At 45.2% G+C, this 20537-nt stretch overlaps 1 long non-coding RNA gene across 3 annotated transcripts; it reads right to left on the bottom strand.

The window, feature by feature from the left end:
• Positions 1–1141: 1141 nt before the first annotated feature.
• LOC123388594 lies at positions 1142–19383 on the bottom strand. 3 transcript variants are annotated; one of them, XR_006603068.1, is made up of 4 exons: positions 18384–19383; positions 15512–15666; positions 14681–14798; positions 1142–1815 (listed from the first exon to the last, which is right to left on the bottom strand). It is a non-coding gene; the product is annotated as an uncharacterized LOC123388594 (long non-coding RNA). The 3 variants fall into 3 exon arrangements; XR_006603067.1 differs by having other exon boundaries at positions 14681–14801; XR_006603066.1 differs by lacking the exon at positions 18384–19383 and adding an exon at positions 15975–16260 and having other exon boundaries at positions 14681–14801.
• Between the last annotated feature and the right edge of the window lie 1154 nt (positions 19384–20537).

The following is a 20537-nucleotide window of genomic DNA, read 5'->3' on the forward strand; positions in this document are numbered from 1 at the left end:
ATCCCATGGAGAAATCTATCCGCCCACCTGAATGGGAGTCTTTCCACCCAAACCCACATCTACTTGCTTATAGCTATTGTAACGTCTGCTGAGTCCACCAAAACCATCAAATGCCTTCAGAAATATTTGAGTGAGATGGTCACCCTTCTGGGGGAATTCTTGAAAAAAACATCCAGGACTCCATAAGGGAGGAGATGGAAACAACAATTCAAAATTTAGAGGCAAGGTTAACCTGAGAGGAAATTGACTGGTGTGGTCACATCACCCCCTCCCAAGGGGCACCCTCTGAGTCTGCCCTAGAAAAATGGCCCCTGGGACAGAAGTGGTAGAGTCAGGATCCCCACTCCGTGGGGTGTCTGCTTCTCCCTCTACCTCCTCGTGCTCTTTCTCTCAAATAAATAAATAAAATCTTCCAAAAAAGAGACAGAAAATGGCCAAATGTATAAAACAGTTAATGTCTCTTTTGGAAATAATTCAGTCCCTCCCCATAAGGATCCCACGAGTGTCCCACAGTTCATGACATCATTTGGTGCGTGGCTAAATTAACAACTTTTTTTCCAAACTGCTTAGAGTGCCTGCACAGTTTATTCCCCACACTTGAATCACACCGATGCTGCTTACTACACGCAGCCAGCAGGAAACCCAGACACCAGCGCACACTTAACAGAAAAAGGAGGAGGATACAGATTTACCCACCAAACCAAAGCCGTGTCTTGACTTAGCCACCGCCATCCACAAGATGGCGCATGCTGGCCTTGCCAACCCGATTTTCAGGGGCATAGTGTAAGAACTACCTGGCCGAGCTCCTCCATCAACTTCTTTCATCAAGATAATCCTATTCCTGTACCCCCAACACCCAGCAACAATATCCAGAGGCTAAGCGTACAGAAATATGTCGCCAATCGTGGGCTGTGCCCATGACCAACTGCAAAGCTATTTGACTGCAACACTCTTTTTTTAAGATTTTATTTTTATTATTTACTATTTCTTTTTTTCTTTATTTGAGAGAGAGAAAATGACAGAGAGGGGGGAGAGAGAGAGGATGAGAGAGGTGGGAGGGTCAGAGGGAGAAGGAGACTGCCCGCTGAGCAGGGAACCAGATGCGGGACTCCATCCTGGGACTCCAGGATCATGACCTGAGCTGAAGGCAGTCGCTTAACCGACTGAGCCACCCAGGCACACCAACACTGTATCTTTCTATTAACACTCCCTGGAGCTTCAGTAAAGCCATACAAACTTAACCTTCACAGGAACACCGAGAATGTTGGCAGCAGGAGGAACCTGGTGAGTTTGGAAGGGAATCAGATGGTTTCCTCCATCATAAGCTTCCCTTCATCCAACACAGGACAATATTTCATGTACCTGGGCATGGCTAAAAATTCCAGTAGCTTTAACCCCCCTGCCCAAGGACTTGCTCCCACAACTCATGCTAGCCACCACTCTCCATCACTGCAAATGAGCTTTTCAAACAGCCCCTCTTGTTCTAACCACCCCGCAATCACTAATTTTGGGGGCAAACTGCATACATTTGGGGTTTGGGACACTAAACGAAAAGTAACACAGGTAGCTATGTTTACACAAATTAAACAAACGGCCCAAGAACTGAAACTCTTTGTCAAATCTTATCACAGTTTAGGGGCAACGGCGTTGGATACCCACCTAGCCCTCAATTGCTTATTGGTTGCTTGGTGTGGTGGGGTGAGGGGTTCTGTGTACTTACCAATTCATCTCTCTGCACGCAGGTAGATAACACTCATCCAGTTTCACTAACATTCGGGGATATGCACTGTAGAGGCCATAAAATCACTCTGTTGACTAAATAGATTGAACAAATAAAAATCTTTTCTGAGTCTCTGATTTCCCCCCGCTAAATCCACTGACTGTCAAGGAGCTCTGCATTTTCAGTTTGTGCCTTCTTGGAATTCTGGTCTTGAGAATGCTTTACACAGTCCCCGAAATCCTGTTTTAAGAAATAAATTACAGGGGCACCTGGGTGGCTCAGTCAGTTGAGCGTCTGGCTCAGGTCATGATCTTGGGGTCCTGGGATCAAGTCCCGCATTGGGCTCCCTGCTCAGCAGGGAGTCTGTTTCTCCCTCTCCCTCTGCCTGCCACTCCCTCTGCTTGTGTGCTCTCTCTCTCTCTCTTTCTCTGTCAAATAAATAAAAATCTTTAAAAAAAAAGAGAGAAATAAATTACAACTTTTGTTATAAGACAATACAGGGACAGGGGATGGATTGCTATATAAATGAGCCAAAGAATGTCCCTATATATTGGTCCTATATTGTTTACTTTTTCACAACAGGTCAGTACCATTAGCTCCTTGTGCTAAAGTTTTACATATCCCTGTGCTTTAAATATAGCCCTGAGAAGCAGATTTTTAACCATTTAGAGCCTATCTGCTTTGTATACCCACAAAACTTCAGGCAAAATTTGCTAGCCATGGAGAAGATAAATCCTAGATCTCTAAGACCCCAGATCACTGCTGCTCTTCAGAACTCTTTAACAAAGAGACTCCCCATCAAGACACGGAAGTACCCTCTCAAGTACCCCTTGTCTGGGATTTGCCCTGCCCTCTTCCCCTTCAGAATGGTGTGGCCCTTTGGAAGGTCTCCCCCTGTGAGCGATGGTCCCCCCATGTGTGCATCCTTTTAAAGATGGTTGTCTGTTCCTACCAGTCTGTGGCCACATCTTTCTCCTTGATTGGCCCTGAAATCCCTTGGATTCATTATAAACATCCAATAAATCCATCAATGAGAAGCACCATACTAATAAAAGACAAAATCCACATGACCATCATCCGACAGACACAGGAAAAATACTTACTAAATTTCAACACTTTTTCATTTGTAAAAGCCTCAATAAACTAGGAATAGAGGAAAATGTCCTCAATCTTATTAAGTGTGACTTTCCGAAAAACTACAGCTGATATTATACTTGCTGGTGAAAGACAGAATGTTTTTGACCTAAGTTTAGAAAAAAGGCAAGAATATCTTCTCTCTCCACTTCTACTCAAAATTGCATTGGAGATTTCAACCAATATAATAAAGAAAAGATACTAGAAGGAATACATACTGGAAAAGAAGTAAAATTGTTTTTATTCACAGACAACATGTTCTTTTTATAGAAAATTCAGAGTTATCTACAATAAGAAATAATCTACTAGAACTAGTAAGTGAGTCTAGCAGGGTCATAGGATAACAGATCACTATACAAAATCAGTTGCATTCTATATATTAGGAACATTATAAGAAGAAAATTAAGAAAGTCATTCCATTTATAATAGAATGACAAAGAAAAAATACTTAGGAATAAAGTTGACACCAGGAATGCAAGAAGCATGCACTGAAAAAATACAACACATTACTAATAGAAATGAAATAAGAGCTTTTTTTAAAAAATGGAGAGATATACTATCCTCATGGATTGGAAGACTCAGTATTTTTTTTTAGAGAGGGGGGTCGGAAGTGGTGGGGGGAGGGAAAGAGAGACAGAATTCTAAGCAGGCTCCACGCCTGATGCAGGGATCAGTCTCACAACCCTGAGATCATGACCTGAGCTGAAACAGGAGTTGGACACTTAACCCACTGAACCACCCAGATACCCTAGGAAGACTCGATATCGTTAAGATGTCAAGTCTTCCCAAATTGATTTATAGGCTCAGTGTAATCCCTATGAAAATCCCTGCAGGATTTTTGTTTTGTTTCATTTTTAGAAATTGACAAACTGATTCTGAAATTTATATGGAAATGGAAAGAGTATAGAATAGCCAAAATAATTTTGAAAGAGAACAATGTTGGAGGACTTACACTACCTGATTGCAAAGCTTAATATAAAGCTACAATAACCAAGACTTATATTTTTAGAATAAGGATAGATATATAGCTTAACAGAACAGAATAGAGTCCAGAAATAAATCCTCACATTTTTGTCATTTGACTTTTGGCAAAGGTGCCAAGGCAATTCAAAGTAAAAGGATAATCTTTCCAACAAATAGTCCTGAAAAGCAAAAAGTCCTGAAACAACTTCATATCCATATGCAAAACAAAACACAAAAAATGAAATTAGACTCATATCTCACCATATGTGACTCAAAATGAATGATAATCCTAAGTGTAAAGGCAAAGATGAAAAAAATCTTACAAAGGAAACATAGGAGAAAATCTTTGTGACTGTGGCTTACACAAAGATTTTGTATATATGACTTTAAGAGTGCAATCCATACAAAATGATGCATTGGACTCCACTGAGATTTTAAAAATATTTCCTGCAAAGACATCACTAAGAAAATGAAGGGACCAGCCACAGACTATGTGGAAATATTTGTAAATCATATATTGCATAAGGAATTATATCCTGAATATACAAAAAAAAACCCTTTTTTAAAAGATTTTATTTATTTATTTGACAGAGAGAGAGAGAGAGATCACAAGTGGGCGGAGAGTCAGGCAGAGAGAGAAGGGGAAGCAGGCTCCCCGCTGAGCAGAGAGCCTGATGCGGGGCTCGATCCCAGGACACTGAGACCATGACCTGAGCTGAAGGCAGTGGCTCAAACCACTGAGCCACCCAGGTGCCCCCCAAAAAAACCCTTTTAATGCAGTAAGATGACAAACCGCCCAATAAAAATGGAGGAAATGGGGAAGAGTTAAGACGGTGGAGGAGTAGGGGGATCCTAGGCTTGCCTCATCCCTCAAACACAGCTAGATAAATATCAAATCATTCTGAACACCCAAGAACGATCTGGGGACTGAGAAAGCAAACTGCATATCTAGAGGTAGAAAAACAGCCACACCATGGAAGGTAGGAGCTGCAGAGAGTTGATTTGGAGGAGCAAAGAATTGTGGGTGATAGGGAAGGGAGGGAGCCCTGATCATGGAGAGAGGAGGGAGGAGGAGGAGAGAGAGAACAGAGAGGGAGAGAGAGAGAGAGAGAAAGCAAGAGAAGAGAGAGAGAAAAAGCAGTATGCAGGCGATTGCACAAGAAAAACTCTTCCCCCAAACCACTGACTGGGAAAAGGAGAAGGGCTGACTACTGCAAGTTTTTATAAGCAGTGGAGCTCTAAGTCTCAAGTTTTAGAAGTCCGTGCCATCACTGGGGTCATGCTTGGTGGGCTAAGCAGTGCTCTAGTGGGGAAGGAGGATGGGGGACCCAGAAGTGTGCAGCATGGCCTGAGGATCCCTTGGGTCGCATGGAGAGAAAGGTTTCCCCTTCTTGGAATGCATCTGGGAGAGATGGCACAGCCTTTCTGGGGACCAAAGAGGTGGCGGGCACCAACATGATATCCTGTTCACTAGCATAGGAACAGAGATTACCTGCTGAGGGCAGCAAATCTCAGTGGTGACTTTCTGCTACACTTTATCATTAACTCTGAATTGCTGTGCAGTCATGGGACTGCTTTTCAAGGACAAACTGGCGCTGGCCACAATGTGGCAGGACCCTCCCCCAGGACAATCAGTGTGGGTCTGTGCCATGCAGGTCCCTAAAATTTGGAGTTTTTTTTTTTAAAGATTTTATTTATTTGTTTGCCAGAGAGAGAGAGAGCAAGAGCGAGAGAGAGAGCTCGAGCACATAAGCAGGGGGAGCAGCAGGCAGAGGGAGAAGCAGGCTGCCTGTTGAGCAAGGAGCCTAACACAGGGCTTGATCGCAGGACCATGGGATCATGACCTGAGCGGACGGCAGACACTTAACTGATGAGCCACCCAGGCATCCCTAAAATTTGGAGTTTTGAAACCCAGCAGTGCGCCTGAGACCAAACATAGGCAGGCAGCCTGGACACAGGGTGAAGGCAGAGATCTGATGGAAGCCAGGGACACAACAGGGGAGAATTTACTCTTCTGTGATGGCTTCCTGAAGAGTGGTAGGCACGAACTCCCCACTCTGGGGCAAGACAGCAGGGTGATGCCATTGTCCACCCCCCCAACCCCACCCCCTCCATCAGCACTGACCAACTTCAGTGAGCAACACAGTGCCCCCCAGTGGACACTGGAGCCGTCAACACCAAGCCCAGCGCCCTGCAGGTGGAAGTCAGTGGGAGAATGAGCAAGTCCATTGATCACAGAGTGCAGCACAGCTTCCATTCTGGGGGATATAGAATCTAGCTTCTTTTTGCAAGCAGACCCAAACACACCTAGTTAAAACCTGCCAAACAATGAACAAGGTCCAAACACCCCCCACCGCAGGCAAGGAGAAACTCCTCGGAGGACTGACCTGAGGGAAAGGGCAGCCAAAACACGACAGCAGGTTGCAGACTCTGAAACACCTCCTGAAACATCAGGCCCAAGACAGTATAGCACCACTTTCTAATAGAGCCAATACCCTCAGGAGCAGAATTATAACAGGCTTTCCTAACAATCACAGACACACAAAGGGACCCAGACAAAATGACAAGGTGCGGAATTCACCCCAAAAGAAAGAACAGCAAGAAGTCATGGCCAGGGATTTAATCAATACAGACACAAGGAAGGTGTCTGAACAAGGATTTACAACAAAAATCATAAGGAAAGTAGCTGAGCTTGAGAAAAGCATGGAAAAAACTAGAGATTCTCTTACTACAGAGATAAAAGAACTAAAAATGAGACTGAAATTAAAAAATGCTATAACCAAGATACAAAACTGATTGGACATAATGACAACAAGGATGGACAAGGCAGAGGAACAAATCAGTGATAGAGAAGATAAAATTATGGAAAATAATGAAGCGGGAAAGAAAGGTATCAGATCATAAATGTAGATGTGGGAACAAAGTGATTCCCTAAAGCATAATAACATTCATATCATACAAGAGGAAAAAATGGAGGTTTATTTGAGCAAATTATAGCTGAAAACTTCCCTAATCTGGGGAAGGAAATAGACATTGAAATTTGAGAAGCTCAGAGAACTCCCATTAAATACAACAAAGCCCGGCCATCACCAAGACATAGCATAGACAAATTCATACAAAATGCTGAATGGGAAAAATCTGCAGACAAAAACATTCAATCCTGGGCAGCTGGGTGGCTCAGGTGGTTAAGCATCCGCCTTTGGTTCGGGTCATGATCCTGCGATTCTGGGATCAAGTCCCACATCAGGTTCCCTGCTCCTTGGGGAGCCTGCTTCTCCCTCTGCCTCTGCTTTTCTCTCTCTCTCTTTCTCTCTGTCTGTCATGAATAAATAAATAAGATCTTAAAAAAAAAAACAACACTCAATCCAGCAAGGCTGTCATTCAGAATAGAAGAAGAGATACTTTCCCAGATAAAGACTAAAGGAGTTCATGACCACTAAACCAGCCTTGCAAGAAATATAAAAGGGGACTCTTTGAATAGGGGAAAAAAGACCAAAAGCAACAAAGATTAGAAAGCAACAGAGAACATCACCAGAAACACCAATTTTACACATAACACAATGGCACTAAATCTACATCTACAATAATTACTCTGAATGTAAACAGACTAAATGCTTGAATCAAAAGACATAGAGTATCAGAATGAATAACAATAAAAAAACACAAGACCCATCTATATGCTGGCTACGTTTTAGACCTCAAGACACCTGAAGATCAAAAATGAAGGGATAGAGAACCATCTGTCACTCTAACGGACGTCAAAAGAAAACCGAGTAGCCAAACTTACATCTCACAAAATAAATTTTAAAACAAAGATGTAACAAGAGATGAAGAAGGGCACCATATCATAATCAAGGGGTCTATCCACCAAGAAGATCCAATAATTATAAATATTTATGCTCCCAACTTGGGAGCACCCAAATATATAAATCAATTAATAACAAACATAAAGAAACTCATGGATAATAATACAATGATAGCGGGGGACTTTAACACCCCACTCACAACAATGGACAGATCATCTAAGCAGAAGATCAACAAGGAAACAAGGGCTTTGAATGACACACTGGACCAGATGGACTTAACAGGGATATTCAGGACATTTTATCCTAAAGCAGCAGATACATTCTTTTTGAAAGTACATGGAACATTCTTCAGAACAGATCACATACTGGGTCACAAATCAGCCCCTGACAAGTACAAAAAGACGGAAATTTCACCATGCGTATTTTCAGACCACAACACTATGAAACTTGAAGTCAACCACAAGAAAAAATTTGGAAAGAACACAAATACACAGAGGTTAAAGAACATCCTACTAAAGAATGAATGGGTTAACCAGGAATTTAAGAAATTTAAAAATAGGGGGGCCTGGGTGGCTCAGTGGATTAGGCCGCTGCCTTCGGCTCAGGTCATGATCTCAGGATCCCGGGATCGAGTCCCGCATCGGGCTCTCTGCTCAGCAGGGAGCCTGCTTCCCTCTATCTCCCTCTCTGCCTGCCTCTCCGTCTGCTTGTGATCTCTCTCTGTCAAATAAATAAATAAAATCTTAAAAAAAAAAAAAGAAATTTAAAAATACATGGAGGCAAATGAAAATGAAAACATGATAGTCCAAAGCTTTGGAATGCAAAAAAGGTGATCCTAAGAGGGAAGTATATTGCAATCCAGGCCCACCACACAAAGCAAGATAAATAATAATCTCAAATACACAATCTAACCTTACACCTAAACAAGCAGAAAATGAACAGCAAATAAAGCCTAAACGAGAGGGAAAAAATAAAGATTAGAGCAGAAATAACTGATATAGAAACAAACAAACAAAAACCAGTAAAAAAGATCAACGAAACTAGGAGTGGATTCTTTGAAAGAATTAATAAAATTGATAAACCTGAGCCAGACTTATCAAAAAGAAAAGAGAAAGGACTCAAAATTAAATGAAAGATCCCCATGAAAAAGGAGAATTATAGCCCAATATCCATGATGAACATGGATACAAAAATTCTCACTAACATACTAACAAATTGAATCCAACAGTGCGCTAAAAGAATCATTCACCTCAATCAAGTGGGATTTATTCCTGGGCTGCAAGAATAAATTTAGATTCATAAATCAATCAACATGATATACATTAATAAAAGAAAGGATAAGAACCACATGATCATCTCAATAGATGCAGAAAAAGTATTTGACAAAATGCAGCATCCATTCTTGATAAAAACCCTCAACAAAATAGGTTTAGAGGGAACATACCTCAACATCATAAAGGCCATATATGAAAGACCCACAGCTAATATCATCCTCAATGGAAAAAACAGAGAGATATTCCTCTACAGTCAGGAACAAGAAAGTAATGTCCACTCTCACTGGTGTTATTTAACATAGAACTGGAAGTCCTAGCCTCAGCAATCAGATAACAAAAAGAAATAAATAGCATCCAAATCAGCAAGGAAGAAGTCAAACTTTCACAAGATCTTGGGACATGTGAAAATGTTGTGAAATTCAAATTTTAGTGCCTGTAACCAAAGTTTGAGTATGACACAGCCATCCCTGTTTGTTTTCAAATTGTCCAAAACTGCTTTGTCATTACCATGGTAGAGCTGAGTAGTTATGACAGACACCACACACAGCCCAGAAAACCTAAAGTAGTTACTACCTAGCCCTTCATAGAAAAAGTTTGCCGACTCCTACGGTAGAGGACATGAAACGTCGTTTCTTCAGATCAGTGGTTCTCGGCTGGAGTCAGTTTTGTCCTCCAGGAGCCATCTGGCAATCCCTAAAGACTTTTTTCCATTGTCACAACTGGAAGGGATGCTACTTCATCCACTGAGAGGCCAGAGATGCCGGCAAACATCCTTCGATGCACAGGTCATCCCCCACAGGAAAGAATGATCTAGACCCAAATGTTAGTACTACTAAGGTTGAAGACCCTGGTTCAGAGAACAGAGACGATGACATGTTTAAGACTGGATACCACACCTCACCCTGAATAAACTAAGTACTTTATGCCTACCCTTGACTCCACCTCTATGTCCAGCCTCTCCATCCCTACACTACACATCACTACAGCCTGACTCCCTCCAAGGTATGTTCCCAGCAGGCCCTGCACACGGCCCTCACAATTCCTCGTCAGCCTCATTAACCTTCCATCCTTGCTGCCATGCTTTGCTGTTCTCTGGGATCTCATCTAATTTCACACAGCATCACCCTTCTAGTCTCAATTGGTCAGGCTATGTCAGTTCGGGCCCACCCACCCCTTCCCTGCCTACCTACCCAGCTGGTTCTCCTGCTTCTCCATCATTCCCCAGGCCCAGGCTGGGAAGGTCTCAGTGGCTAGCCCATTTCCAGGGCTGGCAGGGGCAGAAACTGCACCTCACACCATCTTGATGGACCCACTCCCAATTTTTGCCCTGGGGAATGTTGCTTGGGGCAGAGCAGAGTCAGGGCTAAGTATTCAGGGATCTGTCCTCTTCCATTATCACCCTCCACCCCAAAACACTGGTGCCGAAAGTGCAGTGGGGGATTGTGTCATTGAGAGAGCAAGCATGCTGCATAGTGGCCTAGCTATTAGGTCCAGCTTTAGGGCTCCAGTCACCCACGGGAATCTCTGAATCCTACCTCAGATGCTTGTGACAGGGGAACACCTGAACACCTTATTCCTAGGCCTTTTTGAGACTCCATTTTCTAATTTTTGAGTAGGCAAGGGTGATCACACACACATGATGTGGGATGGCTGTGAGGATTATAAATACCAAGCATTATCAGGGCACTGATAGTATCACTGGGGTGCCAATATTAGTCAGTTGAACGTCTGACTCTCGATCTCAGCTCAGGTCTTGATGTTGTGCCCGTGAGTTCAAGCCCCACAGGGGGCTCCATGCTTTACTTAAAATTAAATAAATACAGGGATTATGATTATTATTGGAATATGGTAGTAAGCAGAGCATTCAGAACAAGGCTGTAAGCATCCCGAGGAGCCTATGGGGGTTTCCAGGGCGAGAATGGGGCATTCTGATTGGGGGGGGATAGGGCTAGGCATGTGGTAATAGAAATAATAATACTAATAATAGCCAAGGCCCACATAGCCTCTACTATGTTTCATGATGCCCTGTGCTAGGGGCTTTCTACCAAGAAGTTTGTTGAATCCTCCCCAAAGCCCTGTGAGGTAAATATCCCTACTTCAAGTGTCAAATGTTTTAGTCACCGGAGCCATCTCCCAGCTCGCAGAAACCAAGAAGTAAAAGCTCTGAATGGAAAACACCAACCTGCACTACCCAGGTGCACAGGGAAGCCAGCCTCACCCATGGACACCAGCACAGGGCTCCTGAGAAACAGCAAGGTTCCTCCAGCCGGAGGGACAGCCACATCCTCAGAGGGCACAGTTTATAACCACACATTCCTGTCCACTCTGGTGATCAACACTGGGCAGTGTGGAAAACACAGATGGGGATTTCTCATTGCTTTCCTAGACACACTGCTCTGGGGTTGGGGTATGGGGGAGTTAGGTAGGGTTCCTACCCTAGAACAAGTCTGTGTTACACCTTGGGGAGAAACAGAAATCAAGAGAGGAAACGATGCCTCTAGATAGGAGGCCTGGAGAAGGACAGGGCCTCACTTCTGTGACATTCCTACCAAAGGTACAGAATCTGAAACCAATCAGGAGAAAACACCACACAGATCCAAACAGAGGGCTGTTCTAAAAGTGGGTACAACCTTCAAGAGGGTTGAGGTCACGCAAATCAGGGATATTGCTTTGCTTGGGACACAATAATGAGGTACCACAGGCTGAGTGGCTCCAGCAGAGATTGATTTCCTCACAGTTCTGGAGGCCAAGAAGACCAAGAGGTCTGGTTTCATTCTGAGGCCTTACTCCTTGGCTTGTAGATGGCTGCCATCTCCCAGTGTCTTCCCATGGTCTTCCCTCTGTGTACATCTGTGTCCTAATTTCCTCTCTAAACTCTCAAATGGTTTGAAAAAAATATGTACAAAACATATATGAACATGTATAGAGAAGGAAGGAGAGAGGGAAGAATCTTAAAGCAAATGTATCAAAACACTAACAACCATGGATCATAAAGGGGTTCTCTGTATTGTTTATGGAAATCATCTCAAAGTTTGAAATTACTTGTAAATAAAAGGAAAATTAACTGGTTAGTTCCTTTGGGGGTATGGGATCATTAGGAATTAGAGCTGTATTTTCGAGCAATATTTATGGCATCTTTCCAATTCGGCTAGGTTCTCTTTATTGAAGATGATCCCCTTACTTGCCCATGATCTCGGTACCTTGTTCCTACACTTTTAGTGACCCTATCTTACTTCACACTCTCTGCAGTTCTGTATCTATAAGATAAGCAGCTTAGCACCATTCTAAAGACAAAGCTGTTGCAGCTGAGTGGGTCACCCAGGTCATCTTCATAAACCCCAGCCTGCTAGGACGGCTACTGCCCTGAAATTCACCCAGGGCACTACAAAGCATTTCCCTGTTCCCTGCAGGCATTTCGAGACATCTGTGTGTGTGAGACAGTGCACGGGTCCCTGACTATGCCCGTCTAGAATATGACAAGGACTCAGGACACTTCCTCTTACCACCTCCCCTCTCCATCTCACCCAAACCAAAAGGCCATCACCTTGACCCTAGAACCCAGTGATGCCATTTTGTGTCTCCTGTCCACAGGAAGGCAGAGCCCAAAGTCTTCCACACCCTGGCCTTGGCCAGGAAGATGGGACATGCTCAGAACCCTTCTGGAAGAACCCAGCTAGCTTCCGCCTGGCCTCCAGGTCATGGTCAAGGCTCTCTCTGCTACTGAGGGTGGAGGAGCACCCTTGTCAGCTCCCTTCACCCAGAGGGCCTCTTGGGGCCCATTCCCTAAGGGTCATCCAGCCCTGCCCTCCCCCTAAATCTGGGAAACCTCTGCCCACACCCTCTTGGAAGAGTGACCCCTCAGTCCTTCCTGTGTGCAGTGTCTGTCTGTCTGCAACCGTTGCTACAACTACTCTGCCCAGCACAGAAAAGACTTAAATTGAGGGGGGAGGCTCTTCTGGGCCCCCCTGACCTCCGGCTGGGTGATCCCCTTCAGTCCCCCACTCTCTGCATAGAGAATAGCCATCTCTTTCCAAGGAAAGCTTCAGAGACTTTGACTTGGTGTAAGCCTCAGGCAGAAATTTCCATTTACCAGCTGAGAAGCAGATGGGCCTAGGTGAGGAAGAGCAGAATGGAGCAGGAAATGCTGTCACTCTGGCCTGGCCTGCGTCAAGATGCCCGGGGCGGTTGAGGGAGAGGAGGTGATGAAAGACCCGGACCCAGTGCAAGGGAATGCAGAGCTCACTGTTCAGGACGTGGGTCTATACTTAGCACGAGGCAAAACAGGTGCTGAACAGATGAAAGGCTTCTACTGGTGTACTTTGAACAGTTCTGATGTGTAGTTAATAAAAAAAAAATCTTGCTCTTGGGGCACCTGCATGGCTCAGTCGCTTAAGTGTCTGCCTTAAGCTCAGATAGTGTCCTGGGATGGAGTCCTGCGCTGGGCTCCTTGCTCAGCAGGGAATCTGCTTCTCTCTTTTTCTCTCCCTCTGCCACTCCCCCCAACTCATTCTCTCTCTCTTTCTCGCTCGCTCGCTTGCTCGCTCTCTCAAATAAATAAATAAAACCTTTTAAAAAAATCTGCCTCTTTTTCTTTTTGCTTTTTTTTTGTATGAGTGGGATAGACATTGTTGGGGTCCTTTAGGGGTTCTGACACTGTCCCCTCCAGCCTAATGTTGGCTGCAGAGGGTATATCTGGTACTGATGGCATACCCTTGGTTTCTGTCTCTGTCAAGCCTGTATTACACAAGAAGCATTTTCTGGGGGTATAGACATTTTAAATAAAATAACTTCTCCATACAGTCCACCCAAGTAACCGTTGCCCTCTAGAACAAACAGAGTAAAATTTGAGCTATCCATTTGTAAAGAGCAGTTGGTTTCTTTTGTGCAGGCCCTCTGTGACGGGATTTGTGTCCTCACACCCTAGGACCTTCAGGGTTTCACTTTGGAAGAAGTCCTTGGTGCGGAGGAGCAGATGAACCCGGGGTCCTGACTCTCCTGAACTGTACCTTCCCGCACTGGGGTTTTCCCACTTTGATAATCTCTGGCTTAACCAATGGGGATGAATGAGGGCAGAAGAATCCAGTTAACTTTGAACCTGACCCCATTTCCATACCACCAAATGGACTGGAGATCAGTAGGTCTCACAGGTATGCATAGCTCACAAGCAAACAGAACTCAGTGTGACCACCCCCATGCCTGATACCAAAAGACCAGACAACAAAAGCAAAACCAAACAAGTGGGACATCACACTAAAATGCTTCCGCACAGCAAAGGAAACCATCAACAAAATGAAAAGGCAACCTACTGAATGGGAGAAAATATTTGCAAAGCATGGGTTCATTAAGGGGCTCATATCCGAAAAACATCAGGAATTCATATTTGAAAGTTGCCAGAAGAGTAGATCTGGAAAGTTTTCATCACAAGAACTTTTTGCAACTATGGATGGAAACAGATGGTAACTAGACTTACTGTGATCATTTCGCAATGTAGGCCTGAGTCAAATCATTACGCTGTACACCTGAGACTGACATAATGTGATGCCAATTACACCTCAAGTAAGAGAAAAGGTCAATCCGCAGCAGAATGGATGAGGTCATGTGGTACGTCTATAGAATGGTATACTTGAAAGTAATGGATATAAACTACAGGCAGATGCAACAATGTGGGTGAATCTTATAAAGATAATGCTGGCTGGAAGGCTGAGGGCAAAGAGAATATACCACATGATACCATTACACAGACACAACTAAACTAACCTAAGAGAACTCAGGGTAATGGTTACCTTTGGGGGGGTGCGGTTACTGGTGGTAGACAGGAGGGAAATTCTGGGATGCTGGTGAGAACAGGGCAGCCCCTGAGGCCAGGAAGCTGGCTGGACACAGCTGGGCCTTGGTGTTCACCTGCTGAACCAGAACAATTTTGCAGACAGACCAAGTCCTTCTAGGACTGTGACGGATCAAGACAAAATCTCTCATCACGGCTGACAACAAAGACCTGAATCTTGCCCAAACCCCCAAAATGATCACCCCCCCACCTTTGTTACTTCATATGAGTGACTCATGCTTCTCTACCAATTAGTTGCAGTTTCTCTTCATTCTCTCCACCATATAGGTTTCCGATAGCCCTGCTTCCTGACAGCACCCAATCTAGATCTACATCTGGCTTCTCCAATCCTCCCCCCAAATCACCCCTCAGAGATTTCCCTTCCTGGAGGGGTTTATAGCCATAGAGTAAGGGAGAGGTGAGGCTAGGTAGGGAGAGACAGGGAGTGGCTCACAGAAATCCCAGATGTGGAGAAATGTTACAGACAAGATATTAACCAGAGAGGAAGGAGCATAACAAATCCACCTGGTTTGTCTTAAATGTTATAGACAAGGTATGTTACCAAGTTCCCTGGTCAGTTTTCTATAAACTACCCTCCACAAAAGCCCTCAGTAGCAACCCATTCTGGACCCCTCTCACTCTAAAGAGCTTTTTTTTCTTTCCTTCCTGTTCTCACCTTCACTTAATAAGCTTTCACTTCACTTTACCCTTTTGTCCGCAAGATTCATTCTTGGACTCCATGAGACAAGCACCCTTCAGCCTTGCAATACCAGGAAACCTCGACACTTACATGCTGTGCAGCCATGGTAAAGTGGTTTTGAAAGGTACATCGTGTCCCCCAGGCTGCTTGGAAAAAGGCATTTCCAGGTGGTCACATCAGGAGGGACAGGGTACAGATGCTGGATGAATGTGGTAGGTAACTGCAAACACCTGGGAATGAAGAATCTGGAACAGAGGGTATAAGATAATAGGTGTTTAGTTTTCTGTCTCAAAACCAAAACACCACAAAAAGGAAAAAAGAGTCTACAGATGCCTCAAATTAGATTAAAATAAAATTAAGATGAAAACAAACAGAAGCAGGAACAAGAACAGAAACATAATTAAGATACCTAGAGACTTCTAAAGTATGAGAACACGATATGACTTTTCCAATTAAATATGGCGGACTGACCACAAGCATTTAAATCCGTTTTTTCCGAAGACACAAAAATAATAACTGTAAATGAATGCTCTTTTTAATGTATTAAACTCACCATATGGGCAAAAGGGATAGAAGTCTTCAAAGCACAACAGATTTCTGGAAAGCAGCAGGGTGGGAACAGACCCATTGAGGAGAAAATCTAGCCCAGATGGCTAGCGGAATCCAGGAGGGGCACAAGACATGGCAGACACCAGGTCCTAGGAAGGCAAGAGTAGGGGGTAGCTGGCAGCAGGGAACTGACTTTGTTTTGTAGAGGGGAATTGACTTGACTGGACCCCAGATCCCACCCCAAGTTTGGACTTTGGGCAAGTCCAAAATCAAGTAAAACAAAGTTGGTGAAAAAATTGATTCAGGGGCGCCTGGGTGGCTCAGTGGGTTAGGCCGCTGCCTTCGGCTCGGGTCATGATCTCAGGGTCCTGGGATCGAGCCCCACATCGGGCTCTCTGCTCAGCAGGGAGCCTGCTTCCCTCTCTCTCTCTCTCTCTCTGTCTGCCTCTCCATCTACTTGTGATTTCTCTCTGTCAAATAAATAAATAAAATCTTTAAAAAAATTGATTCGGTTTTAGGGGGAGTGCTCAGTGGATCCAGTTTCTGTATCCAGGACAGGTCAGAAAAATGAAATAACATGGGTAAATGTTTGATGTCCACAGCGCACTGTGGTGCTGTATGGTGTGTGGTGGGTGTGAGTTGGGTCTGGGAGGGGCCGATGTATTGTGACCTTACTGTATCATGGGAGTACCACCAGGTCTGGTTGACCTTGTAATTCAGGTGGGTCTTGTTCTTGTGCGGTCCCCACATCCGGCCACTGCCTTCACAGCTGTAGGAACCACCATAGTGTCAAGGCAAGTCCATCCCTTGGGAGAGCATTCCGCCATCCCAAGTGTGCCGGGAGAGCAGAGGATTCACAAGCAAGAGGATGTCACATAGAAGGTTAAGAGCTCAGCAGAGAGGCCCAGCACCTGGAAGAATGTGTCATGCACTGTCCTCCTTGGACTGATAAAATGCGGATGGATAATGATAGTACTCGGTACCTTCCTAGAAGATTAAAAAAAGCTGAAGAAAGTAAAGCACTTGGCACAGTGCTAGCACCTACGGGCTGAATGTTAACCGTATATATTATTTCTGTTAGCACGTGAATATATCCCCCTAATCAGGATGCCCCTTTCTTGCTCTAGAAAACCATCACAGCCTAGGCTGGAATGCTCTGCACCAGTCAGGAGGTAGCTTCAGCTACCATCTTCATTTTAATGTCGTAATTGAAGAAACTGAGGCACGGATAGGAAAAGAAAACAAAGTGGCCAAGTTTACGCAAACCATGAACTTCAGAGATTCAGTGTGTCCGCAGTTCAAGCTCAAAGGCTAGGTAAGGCCGCAGCCACCCCACAAGTGGGCGCAGCTCTAGTCCCGAAAGAGACGCTCACAAGGGCGCCCAAGATCATGCCTTGCTCTGGAAGGCTCCCTCACCCGTCTGGTGGGTTGTGAGAAACCGTAGTGGTAGGGGCATGTGGGGTGCCTCTGAAGGCCCCACCCCCATTAGAATGCCCCTGGACTCCCCGCCCCTTACGTAGGACTCTGAACCAACCTCCTTCCAAATACACCTCCCCTAAATGCCCGCCCTCCATGTAAACGCCAGCTCCTCACGTCCCGCTCTCCAAGAAGTGTGCCCATGCCTCGCCTACCACATTGGACCGCCCCACTCATCCCGCCCTCACGTAGAACGCCCCACACTCCATCCTCAACGTAGAACGCACAGGCCCTGCCCACCACGTAGAGCGTGCCACTCGTCCCGCCCACACGTACAATGCCTTCACATGCCCTGCCCACTACGTTAGACCGCCCCATGCGCCCCGCCTTCCAGGAAAAAAATGCCCCTCTCGCCCCGCCCCCCATGTAAGTCCCGCCCCTCTTCCCGCCCTCCACTTAGAACCACCCACATGCCCCGCCCACCACGTTAGACAGGGGCTCTCGCCCCGCCCTACACGTAGAACGTCCCTCTGGCCCTGCCCCCGCGTAGAACGCCCCGCTGGCTCCGCCCACACGCAGAGCATTTCCCCCCCTCACCCCGCCCCTACGTAGAACCACCCACATGTCCCGCGCACCACGTTGGGCGCGCCACTCGCCCCGCCCACACGTAGAATGACCTCTGCAGCCCCACCCACTACGTTAGGCCGCCCCCACGCCCCCTCCCTGCACATAGACCGCCACGCTCGCTCCGCCCACACGTAGAACACCCCCCACACCCCGCCCTCTACGTAGAACAGCCCACGTGTCCCTCCCAGCACGTAGAACGTTCCACCTGCCCCGCCCACACGTGGAACGCCTTCACACGTCCCTCCCACCACGTAGAACGTCATGTTCGCTCAGCCCCCAACGCGGACCACCTTACACACCCCGCCTCTCACGTAACACGCCCCGCTGACCCCGCCCCTCCCCTGTAGACTGTCCCACGGGTTTCGCCCACCTTATAGATCGCTTGGAATGCCTCGCTCTGCACGTAGAAAGATCGCCCAAGTTGTAACCTTCCTAGTCCCGAGAATAGACTCATACCTGAGACTCCCGCTGCTCCAGTACCCCGGAGCACTGCCTTTACCACCCCTCCGTGGATGGGGCGAACCTGAGTGGAACCAAACTGGCCAATGAGAAGAGAAGGGCCGTGCTCTATAGAATTGGATGGATGGTGGAGGATTCTAGATTGGTGTTCAAGTGAGGATAGGACCAATGGGGACTGTGAGAGCTGCGTCTGGGTCCTATGGGGAGCGTGCATAGCAGCGGGGCGGGATTTAGTGGATTTCAAACGACGGTGGAGAGGCGGGACGCACAGGTGGATTCAAGGCAGGAGTGAAGCTGGAGTATGTGAAGGATGGGGACATGGGTGCACCCCTATGTATGTAATAGCAGGGGCATCTTAGCAGTTGGAAGTAATAGATGAATTAGATGTAACAGATGAAAATAGTAATAGATGTAAATGGTAAAGTGGGTCTAGGGTCATTGGCAAGAAAGCAGTAGTAACGAGAAGATGGTCTCTTTTTGGTATTTTACAGCTGCTGTATGACTTTGGGAGAAACAGTATTTCCTGTTAATTTCACGTTTGTTTTTATCTGTGCCCGTCACCTCAGCCCAATTAATAGCAAAGCTGCTTTTTTCTTTCTCACTCTGAGCTGATTTTCACTCGTTTACTCTTCTTTCTAGCTGAGGGCAGGTGAGGTCAACCATAGAACATTATTCTGTGAAATTCAGATCTTAACCATTGTCTGGCTTCCACTCATCTAATGATGGTTTGGAGAACACAATTCGTGGTTGGATAAATGTACATTCTTCACATTGCTTCAACAGCAGCTTAGTGCTGGATCCTCAGACAGGACAGTGGCTGCATACCGGTATTCAAGACACTGGAGGGCCCACATTTGAGCCCTGTAATATAGACAAATACTGTCAGAATGATGATAGAATGTGTAGTCCACTTGTAAGTCAGCAGCCAAGTTTAGCCAAGTTAAACGAAAAGAGCAGATCCCATTTTTAATCTGAAGAGCATGCAGAATCAGATGTTGGGGCACTAGCAAAAATACCAAATATATTGATTTGCTTGTTTGTTTCTCTGATTTTTTTTTTTTTTTTTTTTTTTTTTTTTTTTTTTTTTTAGTAATGTTCAACATCTCAGAGAATCTATTGCCTGGGTAGCTCTCAGTTGGTTAAGCAATAGCCTTCCGCTCAGGTCATGATCCTTGAGTCCCGGGTCTAGTCCAGCATTGGGCTCCCAGCTCTGGGGGCAGTCTGCTCCTCCCTCTGACCTTCTCCCCTCTCATGTTCTCTCTCTCAAATAAATAAATAAAAATTTTTTAAAAAGATCTCAGAGAGTCTATTAGAACATAGGTACAACATTCCTCCACCCTGATGGTGTGGTTTGGAGTTGTGGGGAGAGGACCCGATGGCCAAGAAAGAATTCTTGAGGCATCTTTGGTGCAAAAAGGTGGTTATATTAAAGCATGGGGACAGGAGCCGTGGGCAGAACGAGCTGCACTGGGGTTGTGAGGATCAACTGATTATGTAAGATTTTCTATCCTATGGAGAGGAGGGTGATGATAGGGCTCCGAGAAATTGAGTCTACAGGTTTCTGGAGATTGCTTTTTTTTTTCCTTGTAAATCATTAAGACAGTTGCAAACTGAAAGAGACTCTTGCCCTCCATGACTGTGCTCTCCATCAGTTAACCATTTGGTTTTCTCTTTCCTTTGTTCTCAGGCAGCCAGGAGTGCCTGAGGAATGTGACACACATCCCACATGGGGCGGGGTTGGGGGGTTTGTTAGCTTCAGCTTTGCCCTCAGCTTGCCTTCTCTTCCTCATAACACAAACAAATGGACCGATGTTCCATGTTCACGGATTGGAAGAATAAATATTGTTAAAATGTCTATACTACAGAAAGCAATCTGCAGATTTAATGTAATCTCTATGAAAATACCAACAGCATTTTCCACAGAATTATAACAAATAATACTAAAATTTGTAGGATATTTATATTTGATGTAATTATTAATATTCGGATTTATGTCATAACTTATTATTACTTTGCTTTTTTTTATTAAAGATTTCATTTATGTGAGAGAGAGAGAGAGTGCACA

The sequence above is a fragment of the Mustela putorius genome, unplaced genomic scaffold, assembly GCF_011764305.1.
Source record: "Mustela putorius furo isolate JIRA1106 unplaced genomic scaffold, ASM1176430v1.1 tig00003903_pilon_pilon_pilon, whole genome shotgun sequence".
NCBI classification, from domain to species: domain Eukaryota; kingdom Metazoa; phylum Chordata; class Mammalia; order Carnivora; family Mustelidae; genus Mustela; species Mustela putorius.